At 41.9% G+C, this 11,605-nt stretch overlaps 1 protein-coding gene across 1 annotated transcript in view; it reads left to right on the top strand.

The window, feature by feature from the left end:
- The first annotated feature begins 1,422 nt into the window (after positions 1–1,422).
- The window catches only part of LOC107385537 (histone deacetylase 7), a 55,880-nt gene continuing 45,697 nt past the window's right edge, over positions 1,423–11,605 (top strand). The window contains exon 1 of the mRNA XM_070549880.1: positions 1,423–1,559. The gene's annotated coding sequence lies outside the window, so the exon portion shown is untranslated. The remainder of the gene's footprint in view (positions 1,560–11,605) is intronic.

Raw genomic sequence — 11,605 nt, 5'->3', positions numbered from 1 at the left:
TTGAGGAGAAAGGAGAACCAGCCTCTAAGTTTCTCTCAGACAAAGGGTCGTGACCCCGAAACACCGCTTCCCTTTGGTCAGAATGTTTTCCCAAAGGATGGAGTTACAACTGAAACAGAGAGCTGATCCATAGCTGCTAGCAGGGAGAGCCAGACCACACAACTGTTCAGGTTAGAGGAACTGTCAGCCTCTTAGTGGTAAATTTCTTCTTCTAACAGAAAAAACCCACAAAAACTCAAAATCATGTTGATCTGCTCCTGTGGGATCGATGTGCGTTGGCTTTGCTTCATTGCAGCGTCTGCTCCACAATTGTTTTGTCTGCAGATTAAAAAAAAAGTCACAAAAGTTAAAAAGTTTGAAATTTAGAAAACGTTTACCATTTATATGAGCTCATTGCACCAGCCTCAGACATTTCAGCTTTGGCAAACCTGGCTAAGCCGCATGTATGAACTTGTGTTTTTTTGCTTTTTTTCCCCCCAAAACACACCAAACTGATCAAATGAATGCACATCATAACTAATGCACAACCAGAGTTTTACTCAATGGAAAAAAAGCAGACAGCTGTTTTAATAAGTCTTAGTGATAGCAGCATCACACTCAACAGGCTGCTTTTACACAAGCATTTGTGTGTTTACGCAGAAGTCACTGGGTCACGAGATTTTCTTTTCTTAGTATGAATAAACCCAAATAATGCTTAAAACACCCAAATATGCAGTAAAAAATCTGAGAAATTGTGTGAAATCTGATACTGTCAAATAAAAACATTTAAATAAACACTTTAAAAATTTAAAAAATGCTTCTTTCAATTCATTTCAAAATTTATGAAGCACTGTTATAAGGTTTGAGAGTTTAACCCCATTTCTGTCCTGCGTACTTTTACTGAAGCAAAACTTCCTGCTATTGTCTATAAGATACATGTGACTACACACACACACACACACACACACACACACACACACACACACACACACGCACACACGCACACACACACACACACACACACACACACACACACACACACACACACACACACACACACACACACACACACACACACACACACACACACACACACCACAGCTCTGTTTCCTCCTCCCTCTGCTGCACAGACAGAAAGTTTCAGGAGATGATAGCAGAAGAGTTACTATGTCTCCTCTGAAAAAAAGAAGGAGCAAATTCAGGGAGATGTGAGTGAGTGAGTGTGAGTGTGAGTGTGAGTGTGTGTGTGTGTGTGTGAGAGAGAGAGAGAGAGAGAGAGAGAGAGAGAGAGAGAGAGAGAGAGAGAGAGAGAGAGAGAGAGAGAGAGAGAGAATGAGAGCAAACTAATAGCAGTTCACATGAGAGGAAGCGTTACAGAGAGAAGTCTGAGAGCTCATGTCAGCCTGTGTGTGTGTGTGCGTGTGTGTGTGTGTGTGTGTGTGTGTGTGTGTGTGTGTGTGTGTGTGTGTGTGTGTGTGTGTGACTCTTTGTCAGTGCTCGGTCGGACTGCAGCACCACTCCCCTGTCAAAGCAGAGCGATCTTCTCCCTGAGTGAGCGCACGTCCTGTTGCAGAAAACTGGTAAGTGCTGCATTATTTTTCTTTTGTGCATGTTTATTATTAAAGAGAAGACATTTCAGTTTCCATTGAAGCTGTTTTATTTACCCACAAAAGTGTAAATCTTTTGTCTCCCAAAGACAGAATTTGAGCTGCTCTGAAAGTTTTGCAGATGTGAACATTGACAGACCGGTGCAGTTGTTGCTTTTCTTCACTTCTGAGGAACGCTCGGCTTGGGTTTCATTCACTTTGGAGAAACTTTGGCTTATTATGGGTTTAGTTTTTCATCTAATGCACACAGATGCTCCTTTTTCCCTAACCCTAACCCTTTTCACCACCCAACTTTACACCCCTGCTGTCACAAACTCAACTCTAACATAAAGCAGAGAAACATCAGAGTCCCCATATGGCAAATTCAGAGCTTTTCCTCTCCTCTTCCTTGTTTAGATGCTAAATGTTTCTGTATAAGATGAAGCGCTCACCTCAGCATGTTCCCTCGCTCAACACAAGAAAACTTAGCTCTGTTTTTATTGTCCTATGCTGCTCCAGTTCTAGACAACCTTCATGACGTTTGTTGGGTCGTAAATTAGACTTTGGCTTTGTGATGCCTCCAGTATTCACAGAGCAAATGTGATGGAGTTTACTTCAGCAAAGTTTGTGATTCAGGGAGTTTGAAAATGAGTCTGTCTTCTTAGGTAATAAACCATCTCTGAAATGATTGAGTGAACCAAAACATTTAGAAACATGGTTTTGGATGTTCAGGTTATAAAGTCAGGGATTAAATTAATCATGTTGTAGCTCAAAGTGGACTAAACTGATTTTGTTTTAGCAGAATAAGAGCAGAAGCCTCAAAGCTGTAAAACCTGAGCACTTTTTGAATTAGCTGTAGAGATTAACTGTAACGCATCATCACAAGGGCTCTGCAGGCCTGCAGAGGTTGGAGACATGACCAGTGTTTTAGCTGTCTGTTGAAACTTAAAGAGACCACAAGCCTGTGACTGGTCAGGATGCTGCTTTCTTTAAACTCATCAACAGAACTGCCGATCCCCCTCAAAGAAATAAAAGAAGTGTATTGGTAGACACAAAGCAGATCGAAGAACACCTTCCTGACTCCTGATTGACTCCAGGGAGTGAAGGAGCACAAAGATATGCAGCAAATCTTTTATTCATGGACAGGAATTATGGCAAACGTGGGTTTAGAGGTGGCGACTGCATGAAGATGCCTCTGAAACACATAAACACAATAATAAATACAGCATCATGGACAGGAGATGCAAGAAGCACTACACCCTCTGTTGTCATGGCAGGAAGCTGCTTTGCCACACTCCCAGGCAACAGAGAAGTCCGAAAGAAAAACATCTCCGTCAACGCGTGTGCACAACTGTGCAACTGAGCCAACAGAGATGTATAAATTAGGCCCAACCTGATGTAATTTTGTTCAAATGCTTAAAATGAAATCACAATCTCCTGTGATCCTTCAAAATCGTTCATTGTTGGCAATCAGAGTAGGTGTGACTCTCGGCTTCCAACACTCCACATTTTAGCTCAATATGCGTAAAACTGTCAGTGATGACTTGTCCACGGGGGGCGCTAGCGCGCAGCCCTCTTTGTTGTAAAGGGATAAATAATCTAAAAAGTTTATACAACATACACATATTTGTAAAGAATGTGTCAGTTTTGCATTGTTGTGTGTGCCTGCCTGCAATCTGTATTTTACACATCACTTTCAATGTCCCTCATTAAACAGCTGATTTTCTCCAACATCACTGCTGGGGCGTTGGGAAAAGCGCCCCTGAGCTGCAGCTAAACAGCTAATCATGTTTGGTTGCTAGGGAGAACTGAAGAATTTTACTTAAGTCTTTCTGAATATTGTCTCTGGGGAACTGGCCGATGGTAGCTGCTACATAGCTAACTAGCATGCTATAAGGTGCTAGATCTCCTTTACCCACACTCCCTCCTTCACACACATTCACTGATAATTTGTACAGACAGAGCTGAAATCACCATGTAGCTGCACCAGTAAAGTATGCTAATTTGTTCCCATTTTATGTGGTTATAATTAGGGAGCTACAGATCCAATCACATGGTTTCAGACTCGATCAGGATCAGCTTAATTAGCATCTAACCACCCGGACGCGGATACAGGGTTCTCTCAGTTGCAGTAGTAATCCGGTAAGGTCTCTCAGTGTTCTGGGGATTCTTTAGAGCGGTGAGGCAGAGAGCTAGCCTGGCAAGCCAGACTAAATAAATGTATTATTTAGTCTGGCCACGCTCCATTGACGGCTCTCGGTTGTGGGGCGGGTTCTACCGTTGTCTTTCAAATGATCTCCGCATTCCACTGGACAATGAATGTGTCATACTCTTGTTTCACTCTGTTGCATCATCCCACCCACCAGGCATATAGAGTGCCCTGATTGGCCCACAAAGCGGATAAAGCTCTGTGATTTGTTCACTAAGCAGATAGAGCACTATGATTGGCCCACCATTATGGACCAATCACAGCTCTTTATGTGTTTGAAACCCCTCTAGAGAGCTGTGATTGGCTAGCCAGAGTTCTGGTAGGAGCTGCGTGGGTTCCAATGGAGCATTCCAAACTTTGCAAAGCAAGAATTTGGTCTAGTTCACTAGGCTAGCAGAGAGCGGCAGAGCTCTGATTATTCATGCACTCAGGGCAGCTGCATCCTGCGCGCGGCCACAGTAACATTCTCAAAGTGGTGTCGCCCAAAAAATATATAATCAACACACGATTGTTCATGTCCACTTATATATTCTCTGGTAATTTCTGTCTTTTATTAATGCCTGACACACTCCACTGCAGTGGAACTCATCACCTGTGCGCCTGTGACTTCACCTCACTGGCACGGCCACGCAGCGGTCAGTAGATCCCTTTGATCTGCTTAGTTAAAAAGTAACTCATGAGTGAAAAAGCAGGAAGTCAGGCATCCGTTTTTCTGGAGGACTGAGAGGAGATGCAGGAAGAAAGAAGACCAACAGGATGAGATGATGGACAAATAAAATAAAAAAAGAACAAGAAAACAAAACAAAGTTCTTCAAAAATAAAATGTAGGTGGATTCATTCCACTACATGTATTTACCTTTATAAAGCAATAATTTGTAAGCATGTAATATTTGTTTATTTGATGCAACTCAGAAAACTCAGTCCCACTTCCAGGGCTGTATCAAGGCATTTTGGGGGCCAAGTCAAAATAGACCCCTGCCAGGTAACAGAGTTGTTAAATGTAAAATAAAGTTAATTAGATAAAAAATAAGGAACATTCTGGATCTGTTTCTTCTCCTTCTTTATTCCTTTTTTATGTATCGAAAGTATCGGATCGAGACTCGGTATCGGCAGATCTCAAAAACAAATGACTCGGACTTGGACTCGAGGGCAAAAAAGCCTGATCAGGACATTCCTAGTTATTGTGTTCACAACTGGATTTCTAATTCAGTCTCACTAGTGCACACAGAGACTGACAACTCAGGCCAGAAAACAAAATAATGTCAGAGTGACCCACGTACCGATAGGCTCTTGTATTCATTTGAGTATTATTATAGTCTGATTACTCTGTAAATTTGAAATTATTCTTTATCTGTAAAACTGCTTGTTTGGAAAAGGGAAACAAATGATTGTTTTGGCATTGTATTCATTTTCCAACTGAGTACGGACTAAGAAGGGAAATCTTTTCACAGACGGCACCACTAAGAACTTTTTCACCAGCCGCCACTGAAAACTGGCTTTTAGCCGTTTTAGTGTCAGCCATGTTGACTGAGGTTGTTTCCCAAAAGCTCATCAGCTGTAGATTTATTAAAATCTCAAACACTGAGAAGGAAAACTTTATTATTTCCTTTGTGCCTGTTTTGTGGTGGGCATTATTAATGTGATGACCATGAAGGTCTGTGTTTCTGTCATGTATAAAAGCTATCAAACTTCTGGTTTGTTTGGTTTGTAAAGGTTGAGGGGTTAAGGCTGAGAGTGAGCCAGAAGCGGTCCTCAGGGACCAGAACTCTCCGTCTCTCAGGCTCAGACCACAGCTCTCTGTGTGTGCAGAGAGAAATTTGACTTTTTTTTCCAATTGAAAACATTCATCCTGTACACAACGTCCAAACTCTCACTAAAACATTTAGGATTTTGATAAAAGCCTTTAATTGTGTTTAGTAGGACGAATTAAATCAATCTATATTCTTTTATGTATTTCTTACCTAAATAAAGCTCAGGTCACAGGGGAGGTTGATACAAACGACCTGTTATTTTCAGGCGCGAAGATAGGGTGGGGGACGGGGGGGATCTGTCCCCCCCAGATTCAGGTCGACCCCGATCCGTCCGTCCCCCCCCCCCCCCCCCCAACTAAGGCCAGAAAGAAAACAAAATCGGAGGTTTAGCGCTTGAAGCTCCATTTTCCAATTACAATGAATGCAGCATGACGTAAACAAACACCGATTCCAGAGGCGCCAAAGTGGTTGCTGCTAGGATGCAGGATTAAGCGAAAAAGGCTAACAACGATTACTGCGTATTTAAAAAAAGACCAACAGTGTAAGTAGACGGGACCAATCTGTCTGTTTATGCATGTTGGTTCTAGTTTCTGTACATTGTTGTCGGTGTTGGGACTTACTCGTTAGCTCCAAAGCCTCATTGCTGAATTTAACAAGTCTCATCTATAAATGTGATCCCTCATGAAGTTACTACTTTACACCAGAAGATAGTGGAGATGTGTAACCTTCAGGCTGAGCAAAGTTTAGGAGTTTTTAGAGCTTGAAAATCACCTCCCACCGCCGAGAGCTCCCAGTCGGGGAGAGGAGGAGATACGTGAAATATTAGATAAAACGTATAATAGCCGGCAGGTCAGGTCGTTGTTGACTGATCACTTTGTCTGGTCATGACTGACTCTGATTATGAAGCAGAATACTGACTCTGATGAAGAAATTCACTCATCCAGCCGGGAAGATTGACGCTGCTGCAGCATCAGACAGCTGGTGCTGCAGGAGAGGTGTGTGGAGTTTACAAGCTTCAAACGTTGGGTTTGATGTTTGATTAACCTTCTCTGGGACGTGATGGATGTAGAAATGATGATAAAACACCGCAAACGTGATAGACGTAGCGACAATGTAAAAAAAAAGCAAAGCCATAAAAAAGAGGCAGATCCCGATGCGTTGTGTATGGAAGTCAAGTGTGCCACATAATCATGAAAAAAGTAAAATATAAAATTTCAAAAGAGATTTATATATTATTTATAATTTAAAACTTTCCAAATATGATGAACATTTCTAAATAACGTAAAAATACGAAGGAACATCTGTAGGTCAGGCTGAAAAGTTTGGGAACTACTGCTCTAAGCGATAAGTGAATATTGTTTCTTATTATATTTTATGTGCAGATTTTTAGGGCTTTTATGTTTTCTGTAAAGATTGGTATGCTGAAAATCATTTAATGTTTTGCATAAAGCATGAGGTTTTGGTTAGTAATTGATTGGCAGAATAACAAATGACTGAATTAAATAGTGGGGCGCCTCTGTCAGTGCGTCCCAGGGCAGCTGTGGCTACATTGTAGCTCATCACCATCAGTGTGTGAATGGATGAATGATACACTGTAGTGTGAAGCGCTTTGGAGTCCTTACTCTGAGAGGCGCTATACAAGTGCGGATCATTTATCATTTATAGTGTTTGTCAGGCAGCTTTGTTGCCAGTTTTCCACTGCATAGTGGCTTCAGACACGTATATAATAGTTCGTTTTTACGTAAACCATTGGAGGAAATTACACAAACTGACTGAGCTTTAGTTAAGGCGCTTGCAATAGTTTTTGTATGTGTACGTGTGTGTGTGTGTGTGTGTGTGTGTGTGTGTGTGTGCGTGCGTGCGTGTGTGTGTGCTTGTGTGTCTGTGTGTGTGTGTGTGTGTGTGTGTGTGTGTGTGTGTGTGTGCGTGCGTGCGTGTGTGTGTGTGTGTGTGTGTGTGCTTGTGTGTGTGTGTGTGTGTGTGTGTGTGTGTGTGTGTGTGTGTGTGTGTGTGTGTGTGTGTGTGTGTGTGTGAGTGTGTGTGTGTGTGTGTGTGTGTGTGTGTGTGTGTGTGAGTGTGTGTGTGTGTGTGTGTGTGTGTGTGTGTGTGTGTGTGTGTGTGTGTGCGTGTGTGTGCGTGCGTGCATGTGTTTGGGGGAGGGTACATTGGAACGTTGTCCCCCCCCAGTTTGAAAATCCTATCTGCGCCCCTGGTTATTTTTTCTGCAAGGATTTGAAAACGTTTCTTCAGAAAAACAACGAGTGAAAAGATAAAGTAGACCCTCAAGAAGGATTGTTCCCCCTGTTTTGCAAAACAGCTTAATTAGCATCTAACCATCATGAAGTTTCTAACAAGAGTTTTCGTTGTTCAGAGCTGATATCCTTTATTAGGAGGAAACCTGATCCCGTGTCAGGATTTTGCTCTTCGCTGTCTCCACTGTGATTTTAGGCAGGGACATATGAGGCAGTAACATGAATTTCCAGCCGTGTTCGGCTACCGGGTGTCCAACCCCAGATGTTTTTAAAATGAACATAACTTTACTGCCTCTTGTGTAAAATCTACACACATCTCAAACCTCTTGGCTTTTCACATCCTTCTGATCTCTGGGTTTTTCCTCTGACTGGAGTGTGAAGGCGTCGTCAAGCAACACTTTCCAGCATCACAGTCAGTTTCTAGAGAAACCAGGCGAGCGCCGTCATTCCCTCTCAGTGGCTACACTTTGCTTTGCTGCTGGGAGCAGAAAGCCATCAGAGCGCTGCCTGCAGCACCTTCTGGTTAAAACATACATGCAGCCGCTACCTTTGCTACCTACTTGTGGTGAAAAGATTCTGCACCAACCAACCACTTGTTTACATGCAAGAACTTTTACAAACATTCTGCAAATACAAAACAATCCTTGTTGTGTTATTTGTTTTGGGCCATTTCTGTTGTATTTTGCTTCTTTTGCAGCTATTTCAGACACTTTTACATTGTTTATCAAACTCCAACACATTTAGTATCCACTCTTCACTTTTTATTATGTTGTTATTAACTTTGAGGTTTCATAGTATTGCAACGTGTGCAATTTTATTCTTAAATCGTTTGTTTTCCCTTCATCTGCAGTAAAAGTGAAGCGGGCTGAAAATAAAGCAGAATGCAGACGGATCAGTCTCCTGGTAGGATAAACAGGCTGAACTGATGTTATGTTTCTGTCTGCTTAGTGTTTTTTTTATAACATCTACTGTTCTGGTTGTATGGAGGAACATCACATCAAAATGTTTTATTGGTGATGACACAACCTCTAGAATAGATTATGTTATTCTTCCTGCAATGGATGGATGGATGACCCTGTTTATTATATAAAGGATGACTGATTGTGTTGTGAAGCGCCTTGGGGGGCTGTAGAACTCTACGAAGGCTCTATGCAAATACAGGCTATTTAATTCCTCTTTTAGTGCTTGTAAGTTTTTTATACCACAATTTGGATTTTAATTTGCTGAAAAATGCATTTAATGACCCACTTTGCTGTTAAACTTTGTAATTAGTCAGTAACATATGTTTGACATCATGACATTTACGTTTACATCACTTTGATTGAACCACCCACCAGAATATTCTTTGCTAACTCTCAGTGGTTCTTCTGAAATCCCCAGCCGGTTCCTTCTGGACCTCCACACACATTTCTTGTCCTTCCTTTGACTGCTGGAAGAAATTCTGATAGCAAATAAGAAACTTTTACCATTTTTGACTGGTGGTCACAATGTTACGACCTATTAACATTAGTGCTTTTTGACCTCTAAAATGGTTTGGTGTTTATTTTTTACTTTAATATTTTTAAAAGAACAGCAGTTTTACAATTCTATCAGCACTGCTATTTTTACTGAGTTCAGGTGAAATTTGAGCTAAATAAGAGTCACTGCATTAAAAGGGCAGAAAAGAAATCAAAAGCTGGTGTGTGCATGCACACGCGTGTGTGTTCATCAGGATGATCCCCTAGACAATAAAATAGTCGATTCTTGTTTACAAGTCCTCAGCTTTCCACCCGTTAGCAGGAAATCTGTCGGACTGATAACGCTACGTTCCCAGTAATGTGTGGTCATTCCTCTCACTGACCCCTCCAGCACTCTGCACGCTGTCCACCTCAAACACTCAATCACTGGGAGAAAAATCACACATTCACCTTATGCACTCATTAAATCTGAACCTAAACTGATCACATCTGCCAAATTGTGAATCTAATTTATTCACATCTTTACTAATCACCTTCTTTCTCCTTCCTGTCGTTTACTTCTTCTTTTTTCTTTTTTTGGCTGTTTGCCCTGCAACTGCTGCTCCCTCCATCACCGTATTGCCTGACTGCATTCTTCTCATTCCTACTGACTTCCTGCTACTGGAAGAGCAGTGAGCCCCACTGGCCACAAAACCTCTACCTTGGAGACCTATCCACACACGCCACATGTGTCAACTCTCTTCTTCACTTAGCAGCTTTCGCTCTTCCAAATCCCTGCAGAGATCAGACAGCAAAGCAAGCGTCTAATGACTCTTAAATGACATCTAGATTGAAATCTCACTCACTGTAAGGCGAAAACTTTTTTTTCTGAACCATCTGTAGCTCTTTCTAGGAAACAGCTGATTGCGCGCACAAAAGGACACAATCACACAGGCTCCAGCAGAAGTTCTGCTCCTTTCAAATATCAGTCAAGTAAATTAGACTAATCTGGAACTAAAGTCTCAAACTGACAAACAGGGTTGTATTTTTAAATATTTTATTTCCGTTTAAAGGAGCATGATGCAGGAGGAAGAAACAGAACTCAGGAGCAGCGCGCCTGGCGATGCAAGTAACTGCAGCTCGGTATGGGAGTGCGCACAATGTACTAAACAAATAAAATATCCCATTACCTGCTGAAGTATTAGTCCTGCGTACAGGTTGGGCTGCAGGTCAAAAGTGACATAATTCTAATGACTCTGGTGTTCAGTTTGAAAAATGTCTGGTCTCTAAACATTCGGCGTTACACAGCAGCTGTAGCGATAACAGCTAATGCTACTGCATGCTAGCTCACGCTCTGTCATCTGTGAGGTCATATCAAGCTCTAAACACAACCTATGTTTCTTACCTGGTCACTAGGAAAGGAGCCATGTCAGTATCCTTTTCCAGATTCAGCTGAAGCAGCCTCCATTCATCAATCCAATAAATGTTATCCCTGCCCGACTTTTATCATATTTGGCTTTTGACTCACAAGATGTCGCTGATGAAACCTTCTTCTTCTTTGTGCCTCTCTTTAACGAGCTTTGAGTTGCCTTTGGTCGTTTTCCGGTTGCGGTAGAATCCATTCCCACAGTTCTTCTTCTTTTGGGGGTTTTATGGCGGTTGGCAAGCACCGTTAAGTCCATTGCCGCCATCCACCGATCTGGAGTGTGGACCACATTTTCTTCTCGTTTTGAAGCTGTCGACAAACCGCAAGTATTTTGCAGCACAGCCTGTCCAATAAAATGGAACGATACATGGGTGGCCTCCTTCTTTTTGGTTTATAACGCTTCATCACCCATTAGCTTTGAAATAAATTACATGCATGCTTTTTAAAATATAAATCCTGCCTCATGCTCCTTTGAAAGTAAAACTAACATCTAGTTTTGACATAATACATTGGAAATGGCTCGTGAAATAAGAAGTAAGCACATTAGCTTTTCAAATGTACAGTGTATTTGTTGAATTGCCTAATTTGGTGGAAATGCGCCATAATTTCAGTCGATCGTTTCCAGGCGCTTGCTGCTAATGAGAGAAGCACCGTCTGAAGAATGTGCTGCTCAAAACGGAATGTTCCGAAATTCTATTTGCTTCAATGTATCTGAAATGATTCAGGCCGCCCTCAGCCCCGTGACTGTGAGACGGACCGCCAAGAGTACAGGGGAAAGATCTTCTGTTGTTAATATCGGCTTCCTCTCGTTTTTTTAAATCAGCCCACAGTTTTCCCCTTAGGTAAACAATTTATCTCAACAGCAAGAAGAACCCTGTCAAGAGTCAGAACCAGCCTGCATCACATGTAAAAGATGGCTTCGATTTATTTGCAGGATTCACAAAAACAGGCTTATCTTTATGGATC

The sequence above is a fragment of the Nothobranchius furzeri genome, chromosome 3, assembly GCF_043380555.1.
Source record: "Nothobranchius furzeri strain GRZ-AD chromosome 3, NfurGRZ-RIMD1, whole genome shotgun sequence".
In the NCBI taxonomy this organism is placed as follows: Eukaryota; Metazoa; Chordata; class Actinopteri; order Cyprinodontiformes; family Nothobranchiidae; genus Nothobranchius; species Nothobranchius furzeri.
The sequence above is the reverse complement of the archived record's forward strand: the minus strand, read 5'-3'. Positions and strand labels throughout refer to the sequence as shown.